The sequence below is a fragment of the Pelodiscus sinensis genome, chromosome 19 (assembly GCF_052426305.1).
Source record: "Pelodiscus sinensis isolate ZL-2025 chromosome 19, ASM5242630v1, whole genome shotgun sequence".
Taxonomy (NCBI): Eukaryota; Metazoa; Chordata; order Testudines; family Trionychidae; genus Pelodiscus; species Pelodiscus sinensis.
In genome coordinates, this window is record NC_143070.1 from 22,879,904 (window position 1) to 22,895,473 (window position 15,570).

Sequence of the window (15,570 nt, forward strand, 5' to 3'; positions counted from 1 at the left end):
TATTCTTATCCAAGTATGGGCCTCGCATGCTGAAGACAGTTTTATGGGAAGAGTCTCTCTAAGAGGTTGTGGAATCTCCATCTCTGGAGATATTTAAGAGTAGGTTAGATAAATGTCTATCAGTGATGATCTAGACGGTATTTGGTCCTGCCATGAGGGCAGGGGACTGGACTTGATGACCTCTTGAGGTCCCTTCCAGTCTTAGTAATCTATGATTCAGCTTAATCTTCCCCTTTACGAAACAAGGGGAACAACAAGCAGCATCGGAACTTTGTGTCACCTAGAAACCAGTTCACTGGATGAACTAAACATGGCTCTATCTGCCGGTGATCGTAGGGGATTTATTTTCAAATAATCCATGTCATTTTTGGGCATCATGTCAGAAACTGCCCATCGTGAATGAAACTTCTAAATTAAATTACGACTCGGAAAACAGAACCAAAGACTAACACGGCTACCCCTCTGATACTTGAGAACCAAAGCTGACCTTCCAATGCCGTGTGATACGTCTTCCCCCAGCCTTTGCTTGTTCGGTAGCCAATATCTCACTCAAGAAATTGGCCCAATCAGTCACTTTTATCACAGAGCATTGCAGGGGGGTGGGACCCGGAGCAATCTGGATGAATTTGTTTTAGACACTTTATTTTCTTTGTGCACTAAATAGCCATCTTGTTACCTTGTGACAACAATATATTGTAACCGGGACCATTGGTATTTCTGTCTATGTTACACGGGGATCCCACAATAGTAGAAAATTCTGACAGCAGGGTCCCAGTTTGTCACCATATGCTGCCCTGAGCCAGGGAGTGGGGAAGGGAAACAGGCAGAAAACTTGGACAGAGCAGAACAAAACAGCTGTAAAAGAGGGGAACAAAATCTGCTGGGCTCTGTCCCATGAGTGGGGGCTCCAGTGACCCAGCCTGGGCCCATCCCTCACCCAGCCCTTCACCAGCTCATCCCTCCCCTCCCTCCATCGTGTTGGGACCAGCTCCCCCAACACAGAGGTGAGTTCACAGCACAGAGCAGCCCCTACAGCAGCGGTTCCCAATCTTTCCCAGATGGAGACCTATTTTACCAATTTAGGAAGACTTTAGGTGACACTGGGCTCCTCTGCCCCGCTCTGTCATTTCTGCTGGGGCTCTTCCTCCTTGGGGGAGAGTTTACCCTCTCCCCATTGCTGGCCACAGCAGTTACCCCGACATTGTGTCCGCACGGATCTTGTCCCTACACCCACCACCACAGCCCCCGCACCCATACAGCCAGCTGCCTTCTCCTCCACTACCCCAGCTGCTGACTCTCCCACCCCCTTCTCTGCCCCTCTCCCCTCCCTCAGCTCACTGGCCTGGAGCTGGAAACAGAGAGGAAGGTGGTGGTGGAGGGGGGGAGGTGATGTCTCTGGTCCCATCTCCATGGGAACAGGCTTGGGGTCAGTGCTGAGAAGGGGGTTGCTGGTTCCAGCTACACAACAGCCTGGGGTCACACTCTGAGATCAACCCCCGGCACTGGATTTAGGGGGTGCGGTGAAGACCCCCCCCAAATAGAATGCAGGCTGCTCTGCAGTCACCCCAGTGCTCTATCCAGATGGGAAGAGCAAAGGGAGCTGATTGGAGAATGTCTCCCATTGACTCCGCATGGTGCATACCCCCACCCAGGGCAGCGGGAGGGGAGAGTCTCAGTTGGCCGCACTGCCATTCCCTCGGGCCTGGGCCAGAATCGGCCAGATGGTCAGGGGAGCTGCATTTGCACCATTATCACTGTAACCAGTGTAGAAATACGGGCGGAGCATCCCGAAGAAGGTGTTGATGAAGGTGGAGAGATGGAACCTGTCAGTCACATTGTAAAATGAGACCTCGCCTGCCTCGTAGTCCAGGAAAACCCCCACCCGACTGGGCCTGGCACTCATGGGAAGGGGAGTGGAGGGGGAGGTGCAGGCCTCGTATTCCCCATCCCTCAGCAACATAACCCAGTATCCATTCCCAGGTGAATTTTCACTCTCCCCCTTCCTGCTCACAGATTCCCTGCAGACCCCCAGTTCCCACTCAGGCTTGTCTCCCACCTCCACCTCCCAGTAAAGTCTCCCGCCTGCGAACCCCTCGGTGCCCAGAACTTCAGGGTAAGTAACAAATCTCTCGGGGGTGTTGGGCAGAGCCTGGCGCCTGTTTCTGTGTCTCACACTTTTCCGATCCTCAGACAGGACGAGGTAGCGATTTGCCGTGTCTGGATCCAGCGTCACGTCCACTGGGGAGAGAGTCACAGAGTCAGTGCGGGGGCAGGGGCTGGTCCCTGGGCTCAGAGTGAAATTAACCTGCCTCCCCATTAATTTCTCGGGGGGGGGGTTGTCTGAGGGGAGTCAGGGCCCCTCTGCCTGTGAGGAGACAATGAGGAGGGGAAGGGCAGGAAAGGGGGGCAGGGTGGGAAGGAGACAGTGTGTGTGGGGGGAGGGAACTGGCTGATGCTGGGAGAGGGAAGGGGAGGGGCAGGTGACAGGAACAGAAGGGGGCCATGGGGCACAAGAGGAGCAGCACCATAAGGGCTGTGATGGGTGAAGGGATGGTGGGTTCCTAGACCCACTCCCCTGGAGGGTGAATTTCCTCAGAAACCACCCCCCCGAATTTCCTCAGAACCCCCCCCCCCCCCGTTACAGGCAGTGTTGCCTATTTAGAACAGACACAGCCTGTGGGAAAACACCTGTGGCTGAGAGTGCAGGGCGGGTGTGACAGCAGGGCCTGGACGAGCTCTCCCAGCTGCTGTCTGTGCCGGTACCAGTGGGGCTGGTCCGGATGCCCTGGACAATCGGCTCGTTTCCTGCTGGTTTGGAAGCAGGGTCTGCATGAGACCCCCTGACAGCCGGGTAGGGGAGGTGCCAGGTTCAGCCTGTGTTGCCAGGGACACACCTGCCCTGCCTGGGGCCCACCCCACAGAGCTGGGCTGCCCGGGGCTGGGCATAAACCACTGAGGTGCCATGTGGGGCCAGGAAATGTTGGGACCCTTTTAGTGTCTGAGTGACGGGCAGCAGCAGAGCTGGACTGGGCCTGCCTGGGGGAGGGGACCCACCCTCCAGCGTCTCATTTTTGCAATGGTTTGCCAGGGCTAAGCCCCGGCCCATCTGGACCCAGTGGTTCCCAGCCCTGCCCCAGGGTTCTTGCTGCATCAGTTCGGAAAATAACAAACGTGCTGGTGCCCGGCTCCTCTCCCCTGACATGTTAAGTCCTGGCCACCCCCAGCTGCCCTGTGCTGGGGGGGCGGGGCAGGGGGAGAAGTTCAGCCCCACCATCTACCCAGCCATGTTTAATGCTGCAAGACAAACCCCACCAGCTGGTGTCCATCATGCCGGCTCTGTGGCTCGCCAAGGAGGCTGACAGCAGCACGGCCCAGACACACTCCAGCCCGTGGGACATTCGCTCTCCCAAGCGGGTGTCTGGCCAGGAACCCAGCACACTGCACGGAAGAGGGTCAGAGGGAGAGGCCAGCCAGGGATTTCAGATGCCCCACGGCTTATCTGCAATACCTGACCCACCCCAGACTCACAGCTTGGCCGTTTGGGGCACTGGAGCGGCCTGAAAGGACTCCACTGAGAAATGATGCAGCCAGCAGTGCTAGGGCACAGCTGGCTCTCTGGGCCAGGGCTCTGGGGCAGAAGGTAAATGGGATTCAGCATTTCTGAGGGTCCCAGAAGCGGGGTATGACAGGAGCTCGGACTGGGCTAGTGAACAGCTCTGCCATGTGCAGGCCCACGTGCCAGGTTCTTACTGGACCTGCCCAAGCAAGAGGAGCAGCCCAGTGACAAGCTACGGGGGCCACTGGCAGAGCAGGACAGAAGCCCCCAGCTCCCGGAATGAAACAGCTCGATGTCCCAGGAGCTCCACTCACCTGCAAATCTGTTCAGAGCTTCCCTCATATCAAGACAAATTTTATATCCGTCCTGCAGGCCAGTAGAAACGGGTTAGGGTCCCTGGAGCTTCATGTTTTCACTCCTAGGAAGCAAATGTCCCAGCATCATCAGCTGCTCTGCACCAGCATCACCGCAGGGCCCCCACCAGGAATAGGAGGGCAGCAAAAATGGGACACGCACCTGCTCAATGTGCTTTTCACGTCCTGAAAGGAGAAAGAGAATCGATGCTCTGTATTAGCATTGGGGGCATGAAATGGAGCACTTTCCATTCTGGGCACCAACTTTTCATGGAGAAAATAAATTAACACTTTTGGGCTTCATTGGTTTGATGGGAAAATCTCCTCCACTGTTTTCCATTAGCACTTGTTTCATTTGTATAAGTGAGGCAGGAATTTAGCTCAGTAGCTTTCCTTCCTAGGGACCCAGCCCATCCGTATCTGTGTTTAGCGACTGTGCTGAGCTCATTGTTCTGGACTCACAGCAGGGATGGGTTTAGCCCCGTATCATTTTGCATCATCCACATAGCACATTTACTCTCACTCCTGGGCTCCAAACCCATGGATCCGAGCTGTAATTCTGGCTGGAGGAAGAGTTTTGATGCCGTCTCACCTTCAGCAGCTCAGCAACCGGCTGCTGACACTTCCCCTCGATCTCTGCGATCAGCTGCTGCAGAGAGGAGCTTTGCTGGGAGAGTTTGGAGACATTTTCCTGTAGCCACTGCAGAGTCTCCCTCTCCTCCTCCGCCAGCCTCTGCAGAAGCAGCTGCTCCTCCTCCTTCAGCAGCGCGTGCAGCTTGTTAAATTCACCGGCAATCGTCACTCGCTTTGCCTGCGCTGTCCTCTGGAGAAAGGAAAAGAGAGGAAACCACAGGCCAGATGCCCATGAAGCAGGGAGAATCAGATCTGTGAGAGGTTGTACAGATAATTACTTCTTTAGGAAACACACCAGGAGGTTTCAGCGAGGTAGCTGTGTCAGGCTGCTTCAGCAAACACAGCAAGGAATCCATATTCCTTGTTGTTTGTATCATAAAGGGCTGGTTTTAGCTCAGAGTGAAAGGGCCTGTTCCGCAGCTGGGTTGTCCAGGGGGCTAGGTAAAGCCACAGTCTGTTATTGCAGGTGGCATGGGATGGCCAGAGGGAGAGGGAAGAAATTGAGGGAACAGGAGAGATTTACAGGGGGCTGCACAGGGCATCCATGGGGAAGGAGAGTTGGGTGCACAGGGCTGGGCACACACACACCAAGAGGACCCGTCACAGCAGGATATGGGCGATGCACATTCTTGACAACAGGCTCCCAGGGCTGCCATGTTCAGGTCATGGGGCTGGTGCCAATAGCTCTTTGGGTGTGGTCCAGGGGCTCACATGGGTGTTGGGCCTTTGTAGCATTGCCAGGGCTGGCTTTGGCCTCACCCAACCCAGCCATGTGCCCTGTGCCCATGCGTCCAGCAACCAGCCAGTGTCCTCCTCACACCCTACACCCCTAGCGGGGCTCTCTCTGTAACAGGCCGGGGAACCAGACGTTCATGCCCCGGCTACAGACAAGGCCAGGGAAGGTCACAGGAGCAGCAGCAGGTGACTGGGATGATGGGTCCACACGATGGCAGCAGAGGCTGGGATCCAACCTGTTCTGGTCACTCGGGGGGGGGGGGGGAGAAAGGGAAGAGGGTCCCATCGCAGTGGCCTTGATCTGCTAGAGTAGGTTCACAGGCTTGTCCTGGCTCTTTCTGTCTCCTTCACCCCTGGAGGTCCTGCCGGGGGAAGAGCTCGGGGAGAGAAACCCAGACACCCACCTGCCACTCTATGGTTTTTTCCTTCTCTTTAGACGTCAGCGCCTCGGCCTTCTTCAGCTGATTCCTGAGCAGGCCCAGGGCCCCCTGGAGTTTCTACTGCCGGGCACAAACAGCCAATGGGCAGCGAGCGCTGTACACACCGGCCTTCCACACACAAGTGGGGACCCAGCCTGGAACGAGGCAGCCACTCGGCTCTGCCATCCCCAAAGGCACCCTGGGAGCAGAGATACCCGGCTCTGAGCAGGGGCTCTGCTTCTTGCAGCCACTCGGGGCATCTCCATCCCCGGCTACGTCTACACTGGCCCCTTTTCCGGAAGGGGCATGTTAATTTCAGCGATCGCAATAGGGAAATCCGCGGGAGATTTAAATATCCCCCGCGGCATTTAAATAAAAATGTCCGCCGCTTTTTTCCGGCTTTTAGAAAAGCCGGAAAAGAGCGTCTACACTGGCCCCGATCCTCCGGAAAAAGCGCCGGAGGATCTTATTCCTACTTCGACCCCTGCACCTACTGGGGACAGAGGCTGCTCCAGCAGGGACACTGAGGACGTCCCTGCTCCAACTCTGCCGCGCTATGGTCTTCCGGATAGCTGTGCCCAGCGTCACTGCGGTAGCAGAGTGACTCCGGCCACGGTTACTACACTTCTCCGTACCATGGAGAAGGGGGGGCCCCAGCTAAGAGAGGGTGGCAGGGCAGAGCAGGCTGCCGGGACACTTCAGATCCCACCACCACAGGAAGAGCGGGAATGCGGCCGACCCCCTGCTGTTGCCCCACATCAGACCACCCAGTGACACCTGGCTCATGTCAGAGGACAATGGGGCGGAGCAGGAGTTGGAATTGGGGGGAGGGGTGGAGCAGAGGCAGGATGCAGCTGGGGGGCAGGGGGTGTCCTAGATCCCATATCCCTTTGGGGACAGCCCTGGCTGTAGAGTCAGCACCGACATAATTAGGCTGATGTTATGGTGACATGGGCAGCTCACACCGCAGGGAGCGCCAAGGTCCAGAACCCGCCCCGCAGAGCCTGGTCCCTACCTTGCACTCCTGGGCAGCCTCCTCGATGGGCAACACCTTGTGCGCTTGGTGTGCCCGGGACTCTCTGCAGATCACGCAGATGGGGACTTGATCCTCCTGGCAGAAGAGCTTCAGGGCCTCCTGGTGCCTCTCGCACCCTGGCTGAGCCTCAGGCGCTGGCCCCGCCGGGAGCCGCAGGTGTTTCACCAGCTCCACCAGGTTCCCCAGCTGGTGGTTGGGCCGCAGGTGTCTCTGTGGTACAGTCTCTCTGCACTGGAGACAGGAGAAGTTGGGCTCCGACTCCCCCCAGCACTGGCTGAGGCAGGCCTGGCAGAAGTTGTGCCCACACTCAATGGTCACTGGGTCTGTGAAATACTCCAGGCAGATGGGACATGTCACCTCGTCCTGGAAACTGCTGGCCAGCTACCCGGCAGCCATGACCCCTCCGCAACCATGCTCTGCAGGTTGGTTTTGTTTCCCAATCAGAGTAAGCAGCGTCTGGGATGTACATCCCCCACCAGGCAGTAGCTGCCCTTGATCTGACATTGGGGACACCCAAAGCGGGGTCACAGCCAGTGTCAAGGAGGCAGCTGGGGGGGCACAGAGCGAGTAGTAACGGGAGGGCAGGAGTATCCGACAGTCAGGCAGAAAAGGGCAAACTGCGGGGGGGTCGGATCAAAACAGAGTTAGTCACTGGGAACCGCTGAGATACCCACACCCCTCCCCCCATGCCTGGCTCAGCCTCTGACCCAGGCAGGAGGGAGCCCAGGGGAAGGGGGGGAGATGGAGCCAGAAGACTCCAGGGCAGTGGGAGGAACAGCAGCGGGGGAGGGGCAGCAGCTGAGATGGGCAAAGTAGGGCTGAGTCTCAGTGGGGAGGGTGGCTCTGCCCTCAACCCCAGTGACCCAGTTGTGCCCTGTCGCTGGCACAGAACAGCCACGTGCCTGCCCAGGCACTGGCTGTGTCTGAGAACTGGGGGCAGCCACCCCCTGGTGCTGTGTGGCCTGAGGGCAGGGGAACGCGAGGGGCTGGAGCAGGTGTCTGTGGCCACTCTGGGTCCTGCCCAGGGAAACAGGGCAGGAAAGCAGACAGCAACCAAATGTGGTGGTGGTGCCCTTATCACCCCTGTTCTCCACCCCACCTGAGGCAGTAAAACAGCCTGTTGGGGGGGGGGGGCAGCCCTGCCTTAGCAGCTGGGAGACACTGGTCCCCAAATGGGTCCTGGCTTTGATGATTATTAGTGATGGGTGAGTCACATACATGCCTCAGCAGCACCCCAGTATTATTCGAACTAGGAGGGTAATGTAGGCATACCGCACTTGCAAATGAAGCCCGGGATTTGAATTTCCCGGGCTTCATTTGCATAAGCGGGGCTCTGCCATTTTTAAATCCCCGCTCGTTCGAACCCTGTGCCGTGCGGCTACACGCGGCACGAACTAGGTAGTTCGAACTGGGCTTCCTAGTTCGAACTACCGTTACTCCTCATTCCACAAACATCTCAGACACTTCGCCAAAGGATTAATGCCCACAAAACAGATATCAGACAAGATCACAAAGAAAAAACAGTTTCTTGCCATTTTAACCAGAAAGGACACTCTCTCAATGACTTAACCACCTGCATTCTGCTACAAAGACCTTTTACATCTGCACTTGAAAGGGAATCCTCTGAACTGTCATTCATGTTAAAATTCGACACTCTCCGGGAAGGAATGAACAAACACTCAAACTATCTTACCCATTACCAAGATAGCTTCCCCAATTATCACCTCTAATACCATTAGCTCACAAATATCCCACTCTCCTAACCTCTAATATCATCAATTCACAGACACTTACCTTCCTTCCTTCCCCCCCCCCCCGCATCCCCCTCCTGTTCTGAAATGTGATTTGTCCTTTTCATATGTGTTCATTTTTTTTAATTGTATCCTTTGGTATATATGGTTGTGACTATTTTCTTCCACTATTTGATCTGAGGAAATGGGTCTGGCCCATGAAAGCTCATCATCTAATAAACCATCTTGTTAGTCTTTAAAGTGCTACATTGTCCTGCATTTTGCTTCAGCTACCCCAGACTAACACGGCTACATTTCTATCCCTGAGGAGGGCACCATGGCTCAGTTGGCTTTTCCTGATCCAGCAGTTCCATGGGTGGCCAGGGGAGGCCTCTTCTATGTCCCAGGAGGACCTAGGAAAATGTGAGCTGCCACTGCACATGAAGCCCTCGCCGCTGCCGGAGCCACTCCCTGTGCTCAGCGGCCGGCTGCTAGCATGTGCAGGCTGGGATGCTGTGTGCAGACAGCCTGCACGTGCAGGATATGATGTAGTGCACTGTGAGCGGAATGGCGTGGCCCCATTCCCGACTCCCTTCCTGCGCTGATCCAGTGGTCGAAAGTGGCTGTGGCTGCTGCTGACAGGGAAGTAGCTGGGAGGCAAGATGCTGGCAGCAAGAGATTCTGGTTGCCTCTTTTCCCTGGGTCTCACTGCGCCATGCCAGCCGCCAGCCACCTTGACTGAACCTCAGACCAGCTGGACTAGCCAGCCCACATCACAGTGAGTCGCTAGTGGCCCCGTCAGAGAAGAGCCATTGGCAGCTGCAGAGATTTCTCTGCAGCTGTGTGAGACACCTTTCTTGAAAGGGCCACTTGTGAGTTGCACTTTCGTTGGTCCGCTAGCTCAGTTGGTTAGAGTGTGGCACTACTAACACCAAGGTCAGGAGTTCAAGCCACAGTGTTGTTTGGTTTAGTGACTTGCCTCCTGCTATGGAGAGGGAAACAAGCAAAAGGTTCAGGTGTTTGCAGGACTCAGGCCAGAGAACTGGTAGGAGAAGGTTCCAACCTGCACAGACCCACTGGCTGAAAGGGCCTTGGCCTGGCTGGCTTCCCCCAATAGCAGGGAAAACTCTTTTTTTCCCTCCATTGTCCCCAGTGGGGTGACCTGATGCCCAAATTCCTGCTGTAGCAGTGGCTGCCCTAAGGCTCCCTGCAGGGGGCAGGCTCCCTAGCACAAGGCACAGAGGGAGACTCAATAGCTGTGTCTACGTTGGCCAGTTTTTCTGGAAAATCAGCTGCTTTTCCGGAAAAATTTGCCAGCTATCTACACTGGCCACTTGAATTTCCGCAAAAGCACTGACTTCCTACTGTAAGAAATCACTGCTTCTTGCAGAAATACTATGCTGCTCCCGTTCGGGCAAAAGTCCCTTTTGCGAAAAACTTTTGCACAAAAGGGCCAGTGTAGACAGTTGAGATTTGTTTTGTGCAAAAAAGCCCCGATCGCAAAAATGGCAATCGGGGCTTTTTTGCGCAAAAGTGCGTCTAGATTGGTCACGGACGCTTTTCTGCAAAAAGTGCTTTTGCAGAAAAGCATCCATGCCAATCTAGACCCTCTTTTCCGAAAATGCTTTTAACAGAAAACTTTTCCGTTAAAAGCATTTCCAGAAAATCATGCCAGTCTAGACGTAGCCCCAGCATGAGGTAAGAAATTGTCTCTCATGAATCTCATAGACTCATAGACTCATAGACTTTAAGGTCAGAAGGGACCATTATGATCATCTAGTCTGACCCCCTGCACAGTGCAGGCCACAGAATCTCACCCACCCCTCTTAGAATAATCCTCTCACCTATGTCTCAGATATTGAAGCCTTCAAATACTTTGAAGGCCCCAACATGCAGAGAGTCCTTCAGCTGTGATCTGTGCCCAATGCTACAGAGGAAGGCAAAAAACCTCCAGGGCCTCTGCCAATCTACCCTGGAGGAAAATTCCTTCCTGACCCCAAATATGGCGATCAGCTAAACCCTGAGCATGTGGGCAAGACTCACCAGCCAGACACCCAGAAAGTTCCCTATAGCAACTCCTATCATCCCTCCATTGACCTATTTCCAACTGATAATGAATGGTCAATTAGTTACCAAGATCATGTTATTTCATCCAACCATCCCCTTATCATAGAATCATAGAACTGGAAGAGACCTCAGAAGGTCGTCAAGTCCAGCCCTCCGCTCTAGGCAGGACCAATCCCATCTAAATCAACCCGGCCAGGGCTTTGTCAAGCCGAGACTTAAACACCTCTAGGGATAGAGACTCCACTACTTCCCTAGGTAACCCATTCCAATGCTTCACTACCCTCCTAGTAAAATAGTTTTTCCTAATATCCAATCTGGACTTCTCCCACCACAACTTGAGACCATTGCTCCTTGTTCTGCCATCTGTCACTACTGAGAACAGCCTCTCTCCATCCTCTTTGGAACCTCCCTTCAGGAAGTTGAAGGCTGCTATCAAGTCCCCCCTCACTCTTCGCTTCTGCAGACTAAACAGACCCAACTCCCTCAGCCTCTCCTCATAAGTCATATGCTCCAGCTCCCTAATCATTTTGGTTGCCCTCCGCTGGACCCTCTCCAATGCGTCCACATCCTTTTTGTAGTGGGGGGCCCAGAACTGGACACAGTACTCCAGAAGTGGCCTCACCAAAGCCGAATAAAGGGGAATAATGACATCTCTGGATCTGCTGGCAATGCTCCTCTTAATGCATCCTAATATGCCATTAGCCTTCTTGGCTACAAGGGCACACTGTTGACTCATATCTAGCTTCTCATCCACTGTAACCCCCAGGTCCTTTTCTGCAGAAATACTACTTAACTGGTTGGTCCCCAGCCTGTAACTATGCTTGGGATTCTTCCGTCCCAAGTGCAGGACTCTACACTTGTCTTTGTTGAATCTCATGAGATTTCTAGTGGCCCAATCCTCCAATTTGTCTAAGTCACTCTGGACCCTATCTCTGCCCTCAAGCGTATCTACCTCTCCCCCTAGCTTAGTGTCATCTGCAAACTTGCTGAGGGTGCAATCTATCCCCTCATCCAGGTCATTAATAAAGATATTGAACAAAACCGGTCCTAGAACCGAACCTTGGGGCACTCCACTAGAAACCGACCGCCATCCTGACATCGAACCGTTGATCACTACCCGCTGGGCCCGGCCTTCTAGCCATCTTTCTATCCATCTTACCGTCCATTTATCCAATCCGCATTCCCTTAACTTGCTGGCAAGAATATTGTGGGAGACCGTATCAAAAGCCTTGCTAAAGTCAAGGTATATAACATCCACTGACTTTCCCATGTCCACTGAGCCAGTTACCTCATCATAGAAGCTAATCAGATTGGTCAAGCACTACTTGCCCTTTGTGAATCCATGCTGACTATTCCTGATCACTTTCCTCTCATTCAAGTGTCTCAAAATGGATTCCTTTAGGATTCCTTCCATGATTTTTCCAGGAACTGAGGTAAGACTGGCCTATAGTTCCCTGGATCGTCCTTCTTCCCTTTTTTGAAGATGGGCACTACATTTGCCTTTTTCCAATCATCCGGGATTTCGCCCGATCTCCACGACTTTTCAAAGATAATGGCCAAAGACTCCTCAATGACATTTGCCAACTCCTTCAGTACACTTGGGTGCATTAAGTCTGGACCCATGGATTTGTGTACGTTTAGTTTTTCTAAATAGTTCCTAACCTGTTCTTTACCCACCAAGGGCTGTCCATCTTCTTCCCATCTTGCGTCGCTTAGCACAGAAGTCCAGGAGCCGACCTTGTCCGTGAATACAGAGGCAAAGAAAGCATTGAGTACTTCGGCTTTCCTCACATCCTCTGTCACTAGGTTACCTCCTTCATCCATTAGGGACTGCACACCCTCTCTGATCACCTTCTTCTTGTTGACATGCCTGTAGAAACCTTTCTTGTTATCCTTCACATCCTTAGCCAGTCGCAACTCCATTTGCGCTTTCGCCTTCCTGATAATCCCCCGGCATTCTCGAACTATACATTTAAACTCCTCCCTAGTCATTTGTCCAAGTTTCCACTTTTTGTAAGCTTCCTTTTTGTGCTTAAGTACACCAAGGATTTCCCCTGTAAGCCAATCCGGTCTCCTACCAGGTTTGCCTCTCTTGCTACGCATCGGGATGGTTTCTTTCTGTGCCTTCAATAAGGCTTCTTTAAAATACTGCCAGCTGTCCTGGACTCCTTTCCCCTTCATGTTAAAATCCCAGGGGATTCTTTCCATCAGATCTCTGAGGGAGTCAAAATCTGCTTTTTTGAGTCCAAGGTGTGTATTTTACTACTCTCTTTCCTTCCTTTGGTCAGGATCCTGAAATCTACCATCTCATGATCACTGCTTCCCAGGTTGTCACCCACCTCTACGTCCCCTATTAGTTCCTCCCTGTTTGTGAGGAGAAGGTCAAGCTGTGCACGGCCCCTGGTCGGATCCTTCAGCACTTGTACCAAGAAGTTATCCCCAACATTCTCCAAAAACTTCCTGGATTGCCTGTGTACTGCCGTATTGGTTTCCCAACAGATGTCAGGGTGATTAAAGTCCCCCATGAGAACCAGGGCCTGCGATCTGGAAGCTTCGCTCAGTTGTTCGAAGAAAGCCTCATCTACCTCATCCACCTGGTTCGGTGGCCTGTAGCAGACACCAACCACAACATCACTGCTGTTTGCTCCTTTAAATCTGACCCATAGACTTTCAACAAGTTTTTCTCCCTCTTTATACTGGAGTTCAGAGCAATCATAGTGCTCTCTTACATATAGTGCAACTCCTCCTCCTTTTCTTCCCTGCCTATTCTTCCTGAACAATCTATACCCTTCCATGACAGCGCTCCAGTCATGCGAGTCATCCCACCAAGTCTCTGTTATCACAATTAAATCATATTTCTTGGTCTGGGCCAGGGCCTCCAGTTCTTCCTGCTTGTTGCCCAGGCTTCTTGCATTAGTGTACAAACACTTCAGGTAACCAGTTGATTGCACTATCTTCTCCATTTGAAACTGGGGTCCTCCTTTCTCGCTCCTTGCTCTATGCATTTCTTCCCGGTATCTGACTTTCCCACTCCCCTCAGGGTTTTGGTCACCGTCCCCCGACGAACCTAGTTTAAAGCCCTCCTCACTAGGTTTGGAAGCCTGCCCGCGAAGATGCTCCTTCCTCTCTTCGTTAGGTGGATTCCATCTCTTCCTAACAATCCTTGCGCCCGGAACAGAGTCCCATGGTCGAAGAAACCAAAGCCCTCTCTGCGACACCACCTGTGCAACCACGCATTTACGTCCTCAATTCGACGATCCCTGCCCAGTCCTTTCACTTCAACAGGGAGGATGGACGAGAACACCACTTGCTCTCCAAAGTCTTGGATCCTTCTTCCTAGCGCTACATAATCCGCAGCAACCCGCTCAAGGTCATTCTTGGCCGTATCATTCGTTCCTACATGGAGAAGCAGGAAGGGGTAGCGATCTGAAGGTTTGATCAGCTTGCTAAGCCTCTCAGTGACATCCCGAATGTGAGCTCCCGGTAAGCAGCACACCTCTCGGGATTCCAGGTCCGGACGGCAGAGGGATGGCTCAGTCCCTCTTAGGAGGGAGTCCCCGACCACCACCACCCGTCGTTTCCTTTTGGGGGTGGTGGCCGTAGAACCCCCATCCCTAGGACTACGCATCCCATGCCTTTCAGTAGATAGTGCTCCCTTCTGGTTTCTACCTTGTGAGGTCCCTTCCAGAGCTTTCAGCACTGCAGAGCCTGTGGAGAGAGCTTGAAAGCGATTGCTTACCTCTATAGCATCGGGGGAATCCCGTGCTGGCCTTTTTCCCCTTCTAGAAGTTACATGCTGCCAGTTCTCTTCTTGGTCGCGTACTGCCCTCACTGGCTCCTCTGCCTGCCATGCTTGAAGGATCAATTGCTGCCTTCTATCGAGGAAGTCTTCATCCTCTCTGATCAAGCGTAAGGTCGACACTTGGGCCTCCAGTCCTCTAATTTTTTCTTCCAAAATCTCGACCAGCTTGCACTTGGTGCAGATGAAATCCGTTCTTTCTTCCGGGAGGAAGACAAACATGGCACACGCCGTGCAGGTAACAACAGCAGCAGACGCATCATCAACCATCGCTGCTGTCCTGGAGAAGGGATTTAAAAAGAAAGACAAGAGAACCTCCCGCCCTTCCCTCTCCCCTTGCGAACTCCCTCTCAAAACTCCCTGTTAGCAATCACCTGTTCGCAAGCTCCTTGGTCGCTTGCCCACTGCCTTATAAAGCCCCTCCCCCTATCAAGGCTCAGCCAATCAGCAGAGGCTTCTAGAATTCAACTTTAATTAGAAGCCAACAGTTTCCACCTGCCAATCACAGCCCCTACCAATCACAGCACAAACTCTATCAAGGGGAAGGGGGGGAAGGGAAAAAAAAACCCCACAAACCACCACACACCAAACAAACACAAGCTCTGCACACACTAAGAAAGCCCCAATAACAAAACACACTTCCCTCAAGAGTCCTGTATCTGCTTCTCCTTCACCTGGAGAACTCCCTCTCAAAACTCCCTGTTAGCAATCACCTGTTCGCAATCTAAGGGGAAGGAAGGCAAAGCAGTGGAAGTGGGAAGTGGGAGGGTTTTGCAGCCAAACACTAGCAGTCCCCACTGAGATTTGGACTCAGCTTGCAGGACTCCCAGGCCAAAGTGCTGCTCCTTACACCATGGGACCTACACCCAACACCACTTCCTCAGCTCATGCCCACTGGGACCAGCTTTGCTTGTTTTCCTTCCACCCAGAGCCCCCTTCTTCTCCTGGGCTGCAAGGGGCATCCCTCGGACAAACCCAGGCCTCTGCCTCCCCACAGCCAGCCCCACCCCCACAGGATTTGGTAGAACAAGAGGGAGGGTTCTCCTCAACCACTGAGTCCCAGAGCCTCTGGTTTGCCTCCCTCAGCTTGGCTTCCATTCTCTGTCCTATTCCTGCCTTGCTTCCTCCTTGGGCCAATCTCACAAGGAGGCACCAGGAAGAGCTGTCCCCATACCTAGCCACAAGATGGGCAGCAAGACCTGAACTTTCCTGGGCACCAAGAGGAGCTGCAATGAAAGCAGA

At 53.4% G+C, this 15,570-nt stretch overlaps 1 pseudogene across 1 annotated transcript; it reads right to left on the minus strand.

Moving 5' to 3' along the window:
* Window positions 1-625: 625 nt before the first annotated feature.
* Window positions 626-7,128, minus strand: LOC142821643 (E3 ubiquitin-protein ligase TRIM39-like; annotated as a pseudogene). The gene is made up of 6 exons (XR_016347369.1): window positions 6,712-7,128; window positions 5,682-5,777; window positions 4,502-4,732; window positions 4,073-4,095; window positions 3,871-3,974; window positions 626-2,238 (listed from the first exon to the last, which is right to left on the minus strand). The product of XR_016347369.1 is annotated as an E3 ubiquitin-protein ligase TRIM39-like (transcript).
* Between the last annotated feature and the right edge of the window lie 8,442 nt (window positions 7,129-15,570).